Source organism: Lactuca saligna, chromosome 6 (genome assembly GCF_052625555.1).
Source record: "Lactuca saligna cultivar CGN05327 chromosome 6, ASM5262555v1, whole genome shotgun sequence".
NCBI classification, from domain to species: Eukaryota; Viridiplantae; Streptophyta; class Magnoliopsida; order Asterales; family Asteraceae; genus Lactuca; species Lactuca saligna.
In genome coordinates, this window is record NC_136422.1 from 177,819,462 (window position 1) to 177,834,555 (window position 15,094).

The 15,094-nt window shown below is 39.5% G+C and overlaps 1 long non-coding RNA gene across 1 annotated transcript; it reads right to left on the minus strand.

Moving 5' to 3' along the window:
• Positions 1–312: 312 nt before the first annotated feature.
• On the minus strand, positions 313–2,963 carry LOC144999945 (uncharacterized). The gene is made up of 3 exons (XR_013661058.1): positions 2,677–2,963; positions 1,743–1,810; positions 313–453 (listed from the first exon to the last, which is right to left on the minus strand). It is a non-coding gene; the product is annotated as an uncharacterized LOC144999945 (long non-coding RNA).
• Between the last annotated feature and the right edge of the window lie 12,131 nt (positions 2,964–15,094).

Here is a 15,094-nt window from a genome sequence, read left to right on the forward strand (position 1 = left end):
TGCGGAGATTTTTTTAAAAAACTTCAGTACCTTCATTGAAATACTAAGTCGTTGTTGGAGAAGTATCCAACTATATTCTTGCCCACAAGGTGTTTTGGTAAAATGCTTGAATGATAATTGAAATATGTACCGACTTTTGTTACAACATCCTTATGTAATTTCCTTGTGAAATGCACTACGTGTATAGTTATTGTAACGTCGTGATTTTCACCATAATTTTTTTTTCTTTTTTTAAAACATTTATTTAACAGAATACGTCAGCGGAAGACTTGGTTTTCAAAACATATTCAAATCACAACATTACCTCCAAAATCAAAATCATGATTCTATCTCGATTAAAAGTAAACAAAGTACTTTAAAGTAAAGAATAAAAACGTTTCCAAGAGTGATATCGCTAATATAAATCTACTACCCATAGGAACCTCTCTCACCAAGGCCAATCTTCTAAACTGCCTGTACCAATCATAAGACATAAAAGAGAAAAGATACAAGTGTCAGCCCCTGCTGAGTGAGTTCATAAAGTTGCACATAAAACATACAAACCCAAAATGGGTCAATCATTCTCTTTATGATGAAGCATAAAAATGATAGACAAATACCACTCAGAAAACAACCGCGCATCATAATTATCCAACCGCATATATGCATATATGTTTAATCACAATTCTACCACATAACATATATGATCAATCAAATACCACATAAGCAACCGCATAGCATATAATTAATCACATTTCATATATAAGCAACCTTTAAATGTTCAACCTTTTATTAATAAGCAATCTTTGATATATATATATTCAACTTTTTAATATGCAACCAAAATTTTGTTACATGTTCAACCTTTTGTTAATAATCAACCTTTGTTATATATTCCACCTTTTAATATGCAACCAACCGTTTGTTACATGTTCAACCTTTTATTATAGCTATCCAACCGATTGATAGAAAAGTGTCTCTTAGTGCTACCTAACCCAAGAGAAACACCCCGTTCACTACTTGTGTGCACGGCCAACCGAATGCTCTAAGTGGCTCATGACTTCCACCCGGAACACCAACCCGTGACTCCACTTTCGCTACTCTGACTTTGCAAAGTACAAGTACCACGCGGTGTCGTTGAGGATCGGTACAAATGGTGTCAATTCCAACGATACACCTCCCGATTCCCACGTGATGTTTGCGCTGGCCACGAACGACGGGCCAACATCACTCCAACCTACAAACACCGAAGTGCCTGCAAACCATGTGTCACACGGTCATCTAGAAAGACCGGCAAGTAATCACCGTTGTGTCTATATCTCTTCCTATAGGTACTCTTTCAACCAAGTAGGCACCCTTAATGATCCGGATAAGGTTTTAGGCAAAGGTCATCAAACTACCCAAACCCATTAGACATAACCCCGCAATGTCATTTATACATTAAGTAAAGCATGTAATGCATACCATGTAAATGTGTATTAAACATGAAATGTATTCATAACCAATACATCAAAACATAACCATACATCATATTTCAAGTAACTTAAGCTAGCATGTCATGTACATCAAGGACATCAAAGTGTAAGCAACATAGCAATTAGGTCATATCATGGCATTAGCACAAAGCGTATTTTAGCATCACAAATATCATATCATCATCAAGCACAAGTAATGACATGGTCATCCTAAAGTGAATCAAATCACCATCTACGGATTGCACGTTTCAATAATGCAACCTTAGTGAGTTAAAACTATGAACTCACCTTTAGCCTTGAAGAAATCCTCCTTCTATTCCAAGTCTTGAACTTACTTGAAATTCTCAAAGCCCCACCTAAACACCACACATAACAAGCAATTAACAAATAAAGTATATGTTTCAAAAATACCACTTTATTCTAACTTTTATATTATTATTATTTTTTTTTTATAATTTCCCAGAATGACCCATGGTTAGTGTTTTAAGTATAAAACAGAATTCGTAACTCTAATTGAGCTGATTCAGGACATTCTGGAAACTAGACTCAATTTCCTACAATTCTTTGTCTCACAAGCTCTGTCCAATTCTGCTCTCATTTTTCCCAGAAGAGCTTGCAAGAACATATTAGATTGCTGTCTTCCCGATTTGCATTATTTAGAACATTTTGCACCAGCTTCCACTCACTCAATTTGATGAAACTCAAACCGACATTCACATATTCAGAATTAACAATGGTGGTTTGTTGGTTTCTTTACCATCCATTCCCTTACTCCCACGTGTATAAGCTATACTAGCCATTTTAGTACTCCTTTTGACACTTCATCTAGCAAGGGTATTTATGTCCACTCATTGGTTTATTCTTAGGTGACCTTTAGGTGCATATAAGATGTCATATAGGTTATGTACTTCAGACCTTAATTCACATTCAGAACATAAACGGGAGATAGAAAACCGAACATTCTATGAACTTTGAAACTAGATAATCGAAGCTGTCCTTAAGCAAACACGACATGGTGTGTTGGGGCTATTTAGAGAACCTAAAGGATGGTTCATAGCAGCCCAAGGACAGCAAGAAAAAACCTCACACTCATGTAAAAGAATAGGATAAAAGATGTTCAAACCACACACATACAGACACGAGAATGCTTCATCTTTCTCGTCCATAGCCCTTGCAAAACAATCAAAAACTCGTAGGCAAGAAAAAAAATCAAGAATCTCACCAGGTGTGTGTTGACTTCACTGCCTCTAGGCTCCACCAAATCCATCAAGCTTTCCTTCAATTTAGCCCGTCTCGTTCTCTCGTCTTGTGATCTCCTTCCCCTTGTCTCCTTCACGTTCGTCTTTTTTTTTTTTTTTTTTTTGTTTTCTTTTCCTCTCCTCTCGTTGATGCTTCAACAAACCACAAATAAATTGAAGACGCTCTTGTTGATTGCGTAACATCCCAAGAGAATTGGAGAGGGATCACGAAACGTACATAGGCTTAGGAAAAACGAACAATACTTTTACTCCATAGAATGCGAAAAGTTTAAAGTTGCGCTTTCATAAGGCCAGATTAATCTGGTTTAATTTTGAAATTACGTATTTAATACTTAGACTCTCTTATTTTGTACATAACTTACCCTTCCCACTTTAATAACTTTCAATATTAAAACCATACTTATGATAATATAACGTAAACTAGAGCTAAGTTACAACATTTACCCTCCATATTTCTTTCTTTGTTCATAATCTCCCCTTCCATTTTTATTGAATTATGTTTGACCTTCATATATATTATTTATTTATACAAGTATTTTTTTTCCATGAAATCATTTATTTGTTATCATTTAACTAATTCTTTTACATATTAATTAACGCTATTTTTATTAATTTATTTCATTAGATAACCTTAAAAATGAATTAATCACATGAAAAATACATATTTGTCTAACGGAAGCTAACATCTTTGACGTAAACAAATTCGGGTCGTTACAATTCTCTCCTTCTTAAAATGATCCCGTCCTCGAAATCAGATATCGATACGAACAACTCAGGGTAACAAACATTCATGTCTTCAACCACCTTGGTCACTTTTGACGTGTACTTGTCCTCCCATTAGAACTTAATGAGCTTGACTCATTTATCCCATGTTGTTTGGTCTCTCTCTAACAATGTTATCTACCATCTCTTACGTCAACTCATCATCTCACTACTTCTCCATCATCAATTCACTCGACTCTTAACTTGCAGCGATTGCCAAAATGAATAATTCTCAACCAAGGAGAGTCTTTCAGTATCACTGTTTGTCCATTGAGGAGCGTACACAATCACTTCCCCTCGTTGAACCTTCTCACTCCCTAACCAAAGTAGGACGTAGATTCCTATTTTCCTTCATCTTGATCGCGTCCAATCTTATACAATTGACACCCAAACACATGTATTGTCTTTTGTTTAATAAGTTGGACTAGCACTCCATAAAATTAGGAACTTGGTCAAATAATTCACACTCAAACAAGTCATGAAGCTACGTTACCATTTCCTTCATTACCGAATGAACCAATTTAAGAGTTACTTTGGCCTTGGAGCCATACAAAAAGTATAGTCAAACGAGATCTTTACCTAACATGGTGTTTATACACTCGAAACCTCATCAGGGAAAATCATCGCTAAATTCTTTAGCAAGCTTCGTATCAAAGAGACTTATCATCTTCCTTGAACTCTCAATCGCATGAGTCAAGAAGGCCTCACATCACCGTGCTAGAAACTTGAGTGCCATCATCATAGGAATTATAAGAGAAATAATACACCATAAAATTTTCTCGTAAGACATATCCTCTCTCGACAAACAGAATACGCATGTGCTCTTCAAATTAGAGAATTTCATTCCGGTAGGCGGAATACAAAACCATACTGAAAACAACACCGAACAACTAGATTCTAAAAGGAAGATGCGGTCGTCTGCAAAGATTTCACACACGTCCAACATCTTACTACACCGATGCTAGATTTCCTACAACCGTGTTACTATCCAACATCATAGTCAACATACTCTAAGGTACATCAAAATGAGCACAAAAGATAACAATGACACAAAAAGGTCTACCAAACATACATCAATTCCAGCTTTGAGTACTGATCACCTGGTTCTCGGGTTACTTTGTGGTTCCTCCTGTCCTAAATATATATCACGTGCTTATCATAGTACAGGCCCAATATTAACGTTCACACACATATATATTTGATTCTGGAATTACCATGAAGTTATATGTTTCATAGGTTTTGGTTAAAGATTGATACACCTATTTTGCTTCATGGGTTCCATAACTTGTGAGAGTCTGTGTAACATCCGGATTTCCAGGTACATTATTTATTTATTATTTTGGAGATTTTGAGAGAGACTCAGCGAGTTGGTGCTTAGACTCGCCGAGTAGAGTCGGGAATTTCCATCCAGGTTAATGACCGGACTCGGCGAGTTGACTAGTGGGCTCGACAAGTCCGTGCTGTTTAATGAAACCCTAATTTCCGGGGTTTGAGACCTATTTAAAGGCCCTTATGGCCTTCATTTGCGGCTACCAGTTGATAGAGAGAGAGAGAGAGAGAGAGAGAGACCGGAGTGTGTGAGCATTTTGAGAGAGAAAGGAATCCATTTTTGATCCTTGTGTGGGTGATTTTGCAAGAAGAAGGTGACCAAGGCAAGGGGAAGCTGAAGAGGGAGCTAATTTGTGGATTTCAGAGCTTAAGGACTTCATCTTAAGGCGGAGGCTAGACTATACTGCTACCGAGTTAGGGATTTACCGAGACATCTGAGGTGAGTCTTCTCACTATACTTTACCTTGAGTGGTAGTTAGAGTTATGTGATAGTTATTGTATGTTATTTATGTGATGTGTTGCACTGCATTATTTCTATGTGATTTATGCCATGTGTATATCAGAGTATATAAGAGTTAGAACCGGAAGGTTCACAGAGCTAGGACCAGAGGGTCCACAGAGTTAGGGCCTAAGGGCCCACAAAGTTATAGCCTCAAATGCCTAGTATGTGTTATGTGTGGTATTTTGGGGAACTCACTAAGCTTTATGCTTACAGTGTTATTTGTTATGTGTTTCAGGTACCAGTGATGATCGCGGGAAGGTGACGACATGATCTGTACACACACTCGCGGAGTTTATTATGATTTGGCCTTGGGAAATGTTTTGTGAACAATGATACGATACAATAAGATTTTCTTAATGAATGTGTTTGGAAAAATGTGTTTTGAAAATGTGAAAATTTGTTTTAATTTTTACGGTGTTAGAAGTTGGTATCAGAGCCTTCATTTGAGGGATTCGGATACATCTTTGGGCGTATCTGAACTCAAACTGAGGATTTGGGAAACGTTTTTTGATAACAAAATAATTAAAAAAAAGAGAGAGAGTTTTGAGAAAAACAGATCAGAGCCGTGTGTACAATCAGCTAGCGCCCGAATGATGATTTCCCAAAATACCCTTGTAATAAGTGTTACGAGATATATTATGTTATGTTATATGATGAGCTATACTATGCATGCTAGAGTAGACTAGGTAATCCTTATTAGGACTAGAGTGGTGTTATATATGATGCCTTAGTCTAGCAGCTTTGCTGCTAAGGATGCTTGAGAGTGTTTAGGTAGCAACGAGGAACTTATGAGAGATCAGCTAGCGAGTAGCATATGATTTAAGAGAGTAGATTGATTGAAATTTGGGACTTTTGGAGGAGGACTTGGGATGAATGCTGACACGGTGTGGTCGGTAGTATTGGGCCCGTACTACCGAAGGCACCGGGTCAGTGCGTAGCCCAAATAAGAATCCTTAGGGTACCAGAGATCAAGTAGGTTTAGGATATCGAGTGTGTGTACACCTAAGCGAGTTTCTGATATCTTGTGTTGTATTTCAAAGAGGCATCATGGTGGGGACATGCCACAGACCAAGGACTAGTGGAGGGGGTGTGAGCGACGAGGAGCTCCGCCAGATGATTCATGATGAGGTCGCTACTGCCATCCACGATGAGATTCTAGAGATGTTTGGGTCTATCAAGACCACCCTGATAGAGACATTTGACGAGAGATACGTTGCTCTTTCTGATGCTGCTGTTGCTGCGGCTAGACCGCAGGGTGGTGATGCGTTGCTGTTCCGGGTGTTCAGCAACACAAAACCACCGGAGTTTGATGGGACCCATGACCCGATTGCAGCGATGAGGTGGATTTCAGACATCGAGGGGTGTTTCTTCACCTGCTCATCTCCAGAGCATTTGAGAGACCGGTTCGCGTTGAACCAGCTTCGCTTGGGAGCGAAGGACTGGTGGAAGTTTGTGATGACACATTATTCGCCTGCTGAGCTTGCTGCAGTTACTTGGGAGAGGTTCACTGCTATGTTCTAAGATGAGTACGTCCCCCAAGTGGAGAGGGAGCATTTGGCCCAGGAGTTTCTGACCCTCAAGCACGGTATTGAGTCTGTCACAGTGATTACGAGGATGTTCCATGAGCGGGCGATGCTTTTCCCAGAGCACGTGTCCTCTGAGAAGGCACGTATGAGACGATATCTGAGCATTTTGAGGAGGGATATACGGGTGTTCTTGACGAACTCGATGTACCGGACATTTGCTGAGCTTCAGGAAAATGCCCGGAAGAGGGAGATATAGCTGGAGATCCAGCCAAGGGAGGAGGCTGAGTCTCAAGGGAGAGATCGGCGACCGGTGCAATCTCAGCCAGCAGCCAAGCGGGCCAAGCCCACTGATTTGATATCTGGGAGTCAGAAGGGCCTCACTTGTGGCAAGTGCGGCAAGAGCCACGATGGGGTGTGTAGAGCGGGGTCTTGCTAAAAATGTGGCAAGGAGGGGCAGATGGCCAAGGATTTCCCCAAGGGGTTTGCAGTATGTTTTCACTGCAACCAGACTGGACACCGGAAGGCAGAGTGTCCACAGTTGCGAGGGACAGCTCAGGGAGCATCTCAGGGATCTGCCCCTGCTGCAGTGAGAGCTACAGACAGTCGGCCCGTAAAGTCCGAGGCACCGAAGGCACGAGGGAGAGTGTAACACTGTAAAATTTAAGACAACTTTTCGCATTTTAAAACACATTTTCCAAACACATTTATTAACAAAATCTCATTGTATCATATCTTCGTTTCACAAAAACATTTCCCAAGATCAAAATACATAAAATCCCATGCGTGTGTACGAATCATGCCTGCGCCTTCCCACGATCATCACTAGTACCTGAAACACATAACACATAACACTGTAAGCATAAAACTTAGTGAGTTCCCCAAAATACCAACCATAACACATACTAGCCACTCGAGGTTATATCTCTGTGGGCCCTAACTCTGTGGACCCTGTGGTCCTAGCTCTGTGAACCTTCCGGTTCTAACTCTGATATACACATGGCATAATCACATAGAAATAATGCAGTGCAACACATCACATAAATAGCATACAATAACTCTGTCACATAACTCTAATTACCACTCAAGGTAAAGTATAGTGAGAAGACTCACCACAGATGTCTCAATAAATCTCTGACTCGGTAGAAATACGATCTAGCCTCTGCCTAATCACATAATGTAAATACTCTCATAAATATAACTCTCGGAATTAGACTCAACCCTCTCTTAGCATCCTTAGAAGGGTAAAAGACCATTTTACCCCTCTTTTGGCTCAAAGGCCCTCATAGTTGACCAAACCCTAATAGTCAACAAAAGTCAACGGTTAAACTTTGACCCGACTCGTCGAGTGCACTTGGGCGACTCGGCGAGTCTACACATGTCCACTAACTCTCTAGTCTCGCTAGGCACATCGAGTCCCTCCTCTTGCTCGATGAGTCACACCTAGCATGAATCGCGGGGCCACCCTGACTCAACTCGCTGAGTCTCAAGATCAAATCGGTGAGTTCCGCCTTGAACTCCAATCCTCTAATCCCTCTCTAACTCACTGAGTTATTCCCCCAACTTGGTAAGTCTACTCACTGAGTGATTTATGGGAAACCTTAACCCTAATCACCGAGTCTGCCCTTGGTCGGCGAGTTCATGCCATGCACAAACTCAATTGACCTCCTGAGGTCAGATCTGTTCCTTTGATCCATAAATCTGACCTTCCCAAGCCTGATAAACACGTAAAGCTCGAATCTTGACACTCATAGGACGTCTATGAGGTTTCACTTGGTGATTTATCCCCAAAAATAACATTCTAAGCTCAACACCTCTATAGCTCAACATAAAGCAAGCTGAGATAAGCTCTTTAGACCAATATGGGTCCAGATCCGAAGTCTCAAAGCGAATAGGGGCCATATTCTCACAATTTCTTCCATTAAAGGACATGAAAACTCTACATCTATGGATTCCTTCAATAAAACAGATAAAGGGGCGATATAGTACCTCAAAGATGAAGTGTTTTGCTCGAAATCCACAGATGCACCACCTCCTTGGTCTCCTTTAAGCTGTTAATACCTCCTTCTTGCAAGAATCAACCACGAAGATCAAGAAATGGCCCCTTTACTCTCACAATCACTCTAGCTCTTTTAGGGTGAAAGGCCCTGTAAAATGGTTTGGTCTAGGTATAGTAGCTAGTGATAGGGGTTGTGTATGAAATATTTTTTTGTAATAGTTTGTGGTGGTAATGGAGTTTACGGCCGTAAGTTGATCACGGTCATGGGGTCTATAAATACGGTGTTGTGTCAGATAGATAGGTTGTTGATGCCTTCGTATTTTCTCCAAGTTGTATCTGATGTTTTATTGCTTTAAGGCGTATGCAAGCTTGGTTCGTTTTGTTATTTGCTTATTATTTCTTCTTTGCTTCTGTTATTTGTCTTTGATCATTGGTAGATCCGTTTTTCGGACTTTACAATTGGTATTAGAGCCAAGTTGTATCAGTCAATTTTGTCAGATTTGGGGCATTATTTTGATCTTATTTTCGAAATATTTTTGCGTTTTTGGATAGATCTCGCAAAAAAGGGGGGGGGGGGGTTTGTTCTTTGCGTTTTTCGTAAAAACGGGTTTTTGATCGAGTTTTGGAGCAAAAAAGGTAAAAAACGGTGTTTTTAGTCGTAAACCGCGGGGGTTGGCGGCCAACAGCTAGGGTTTCCGAGGAGTTCACGGCCCGAGGTTTGCGGCTCCGGCTCGGAGTATACGGCTCAACAGCGTTTACGGTCTCGCATCTCGCAACAGGTCCCCGCTTCGCATACACTAAAAAAAAAGTTGGAAACGGATTTGAGGGTGCAGGGGTTCGAACCCGGGACCTCTAATTCACAAGGCAGCACACTTAACCAACACAGCCAAGCAATCCCTTGTGATTTAACTTCGAATATTTGAACTTAACCCATCCCTGTCGACTCCAACTTTCATTTTTTTAACACTTTTAACCCCAAAACTAAATTCCTTTTAATTTTAAATTTCTTTTTCATCCAAAATAAATAATAATAATAATAATAATAATAAAAATAATAATAATAATAATAATAATAATAATAATAATAATAATAATAATAATAATAAAATTAAAAATAATAATAATAAATAAATTAAATTAAAATTAATAAATAAATTATATTTTAATTTTTGACTTTTATTTTTTTTAATTTTTGATTTTACAATTTGACTTTGACTTCCAAGTTTGACCTTTGACTTTAAACTTTGAATTTTTCATTTAATTTTTTTAAATTTTCAAATTTAACTTTTCGGTTTGACTTTCAAGTTTGATTTTTTTACTTTGAGTTTTTCAAGGTTGACTTTTTCATGTTTGAATTTTGAGTTTGATTTTTTTTATTTGACTTTTAAGTTTTATTTTAGTTTCTAGTTGGGTTTTTTTAATTGATTTTAAGGTCTACGAGGGACTTGAAAACATGAAAGAGAGTCGTCAGGATATGTTAAGACAAAATTTCAACATTTTTGATTATATCCCTGGAGAAACCCTCAAAACTCAGTTGCAACGATTTACTACACTTATTACCGAGATGAATATAGTTGGGATCTTCTTGTCTAAATATGAGATAAACAAAAAGCTATTGAATTCACTTCCAAAATCGTGGGATATGGACGTGGCTGACATCAAGAAGACAAAAGATCTCAATCGTCTTAGTCTGGCTGATATAATTGAAGAAATTAACGCTTTGAATTGTCGAAAAACAATGATTTAGCAAACCTTCCGGTCAATGAAGTGGCGTGTTCTCATTCATGTGAAGTTTCATGTTCTCAATCATGCGAAGATACGATTAAATTTCTTCGGGAACAGATTGATTTATTAAAAAGGGAAGTTGAGGACCTGAGATATAAAGGATATCAACTCAGGAAAGGACAGAAACCCCTGAATTAGAAGCAAAAACCAAGGACTTCAGGAAACTTTAGGAAGAGTATAGCAAGAAGTGTGAAAATTATGATTATATTAAGAGACAACTTGCTGCTGTAACTGAAGAACTTGACGCTTTAAAAATTAAGTGTGGAAAAACAGATGTCAGTTTCAAAAATTATACTGCGTCAAGTTAGACACTCGAGTCTTTACATGAAACCCAATTAAAATTCAAAGAAAATCAAAACAAGGGTCTAGGGTATGATAGTGTTCCTCCTCCTTATAATCATAACTACACATCCATCCCTATGACACAGGACGAAACTGGCAGGGAGGCACATCTTCAATATGGCAAACGAGCTGGATTTGTGTCAGGAGGAGTTATTAATATTGAAGATACTAATGTTGCTACTTCTTGTGCAGGCAAAGTAACAGAGGATGAGAACAAGGAGAGTTCTTCTGAAAAAACAAACGACCTCGTGAACTCTGAATCTGTTGTTTCTAATCAACCTGCCGTTGGTAAATACAGACCACCATTTCAAGCTAAACAGAGTGCCTGTGGCAAGTGTGCATGTGGGAACAACAAGAGACAAGGCAAGGATACGCCACCAGGGGCAGGAAGAAATAACTTCACATTGAAGAAAAAGACTTGTTTTCATTGTGGAACACCTGGACACATTGCCAGAAATTGTCCTAATCGCACATACGTTCCCTACTATGCACAAGGGTGGCAGAACGCGCCAAGAGGGAGATACTCCAAAGGAAACCCCTCAAGGTCACGTTCATACAATGTTGACTGGAACGTGCAGAAGGCAAAGAATCAAACCCACAAGGCCAAGAATCCGAATGCCAAGGGCAAGAAGGGAGTGTCGGCCAAGAAGCCCAATCCAAGAGATGCTCCAGTGAAACAAAGACCGGCTAAGTCAAAGACATCTCGAAGATCAGTTTCAAGTTCCAAAGAAAGTGCCGAGGCACCCATCGGATCGAACAAGAAATAGGTTAAACCCGAATATAGATGGGTACCAAAGGTGAAAACTCCCAAATCTCCTAATGCTTCTAACGTTTCTACATCTTCTGTTTGTGATAAGCAGGATATGTCATGGGAGAGAGTATTGTGAGTTGATGACAAAGGTCAACCCAGTTTCAAAATGGACTGGGTTCCAAAGACCAACTGACCCCGCTCTATGTCGGAGTAGCTATGGAGGCATATCATCAGACTTCGGTTTGTTGGTAGTGGTTGTTCCTGGAACTTGATAGGAGACATCTCTCAACTGTACAACACTCAGAACATTGTTTGGGAGAATGTTTCCTTTATGGGAAAGGAAGAAAGGAAGGGATCACTCATGGGGTTAGTGCTTAATGATATGAAGAATTTTCGAATCTGCTCTGAGATTATGCTTGCTGTTCTCAGACCTTCTGAGTGCAGATTCAATTGGTGAATTACGGTTTACGTTTTCTTCTCTATACTCCTGAATTTTTCTTAAGTTGATTCACTTTAAAGACTAATTTTTGTTTCAGGATAGTTTAAATTTGCGCATTTACTTTCGTTTCTTTCCTATGCACAAATTTAGGGGGAGAAATAAAAACAAAACAAAAAAATTAGAAATTTTTAAAAAAATCCAAAAACATTAGAAAATCAGAAAATCAAAAATGTGGTGTTAATGGAATGTGCTTGCGGGAGATGTTTAGGGAAATGAAATCAACAAGTGATAATGGGCAATCTGAATCGGCGTAACGTACCTAAGTTGAATCATCTACGCTTTGTACTCGATGTGTTGGTAGGCAGGAAAGATTTTAAACGGACTTGACTAGGAAAAGTTAAGCCTAATGAATTTAAGGGCTTAACAAACTTTGACCTAGTTAGATCCGTTTAACCTGATGTCACGACGCTCGGATAGGTTGAGCAGGGAGATATACATGGGAATCTACCGGTCACGTTAAATAACCCGTATCTAGAACTATGGATTCACTTTTCCTCGATGTGCGGATTCTGTCCTTAATTCTGGTTGGATGGGGCAACTGGTAAATTCCGATAAATTAGGTCTGTAGAATATCATTTTCTTTCTTTCCGCCTGTTAGTCATATGTTGCACCCTTTGCGTGATTGGAAGAGAATGAAACAGACGCAAGAGTGGGCCCGGATTGGTTGTTTGATTATACGTCACTTTTCAAATCCTTAAACGTGTATTCAAATGATGTATTTAGAACTGGTTCGCATTGGAAGAGCATCTCTAAAGATGAAGATGAAGAAGTCGTGTACAAGCCTGTATCTAAACCTTCTGATTCATCAAAGGGAAAATCTAAAGCTTCACTTGAAGGAGAGTTCTCTGACTCGCACAAGGGAGGATCTTCTGCTGCATCTGAGAGGGAGCCTTCTGCTGCAATTGAGGGGGGTTCTTCTACAACAGTTTCGGGAAAGTCCTCTGATACTCCTCAAGGGGGGCTGTTCTTGGAACATGATAGTCCTCAATCAGTTCACACTGATTCTTCTGATGCTGAATTGACACCTCACATATCTTCAGAGAAAGAGTTCGTTCCAAATGATGCTTCCGCTATCTCTTCAACCCTTATAGCATTACTCTTTCCTGACCTTATTGTAGATGAGTATGTCGCAGAACCATCTGGTACTACTCAACGAGCAAATGAAGGAGGTCTCAACATTCACACTCTACCTATTTCTCTCAATGACATCAGCCAAGAAATACCTTCTAGGGTTCAACGGGATCATCCGATCGAAAACGTCATCGGCCAGCTAGATGATGGCATTAAAACTAGAAGTCAGAGTGGAGACGTGAATACATGTCTGTATTCTTGCTTTATTTCTCAAATTAAGCCCAAGAATGTAGAAATGGATCTAAATGAACCTAGCTGGGTGGATGTAATGCATGAAGAATTGCATCAATTTGAAAAACTCAGTGTTTGGAAATTGGTTGAGTTGCCGAAGGGCAAGAAGTCTCTTGACACACGATGGGTCTATCGCAACAAACAAGATGATTCAGGGGTTATTGTGCGAAACAAAGCCATGCTGGTAGTACGTGGGTTTCGACAAGTCGAGGGTCTTGACTACACTGAGGTTTATGCTCCAGTAGCTCGCCTGGAGGATATTCGTATCTTCCTAGCGTATGCTTCGTATATGAACTTTACTGTCTTTCAAATGGATATCAAGACTGCCTTCTTGTATGGCAAGGTGAAGGAAGAAATCTACGTTGATCAACCTCCATGGTTTGTCGACTCGAAGTATCCTAATCATGTCTACAACTTGGACAAAGCGTTATATGGGTTGCATCAAGCTCCTAGAGCATGGTATGCAACCCTAACAAAGCATCTGCTCAAACATGGTTACCCTCACGGGACTATCGATCAAAGATTGTTCATAAATCATGTCGACAAGGACCAGATACTCGTACAAATATATGTCGATGACATAATCTTTGGATCAACAAGCCAAAAGCTTTGCAAAGAGTTCGAAAGTGTAATGAAGAAAAGATTTGAAATGAGTTCGTTGGGAGAAATGACCATGTTTTTGGGGCTTCAGGTTAAACAGAATTCAACCGGAATCCTGCTACATCAAGCCAAGTATGTGGAGGATATTCTTGAGAAGTTTGCACTTCACGAAGCTAAATCTGCCTCTACACCAATGGTTGAACGACCTCTCCTGACTCCAGATCCTGAAGGCGAGTCCGTAGATCAAACTCTCTATCGATCGATGATTGGATAGCTGATGTATCTTACTGCAAGTTGACCTGACATAATGTTTGCAGTCTATCAACGCGCTCGATATCAGGCTAATCCTAAACTTTCTCATCTTATTGTTGTTAAAAGAATTTTTCGGTATATCAAAGGAAGCCCTAAATTGGGCTTTGGTATCCAAAGAATTTTGAATTTCATCTTTATGCTTTTACTGATAGTAATTATAGAGGCTGTGAGCTTGACAGGAAATCCACTTTAGGAGGATGTCAATACCTAGGTGACATATTAGTTTCATGGCAATGCAAGAAACAACACACTGTTTCGACTTCAACAACAGAGGCGGAATACGTTGCTGCATCAGCTTGCTGCTCTCAAGTTATCTGGATCCAACATCAGCTGTTGGACTACGGTTTGAATTACTTCGAAACCCCTATCTATTGTGACAATGAAGCGGCAATTCAAATAGCTAAAAACCCAGTCCAACACTCTAAAACCAAGCACATCGACATTAAAATTCACTTTATCAGAGACTGTTATGAACGATCTTTAATTCGAATTGAACAAGTCCACACTGATAACAATGTGGCGGACTTGTTCACAAATCCATTTAACAAATCTCGTTTCAATGTGCTCGTCCGATTTCTGAAAATGATACGTTTTGAGGATTAAGTTTTTTTATTT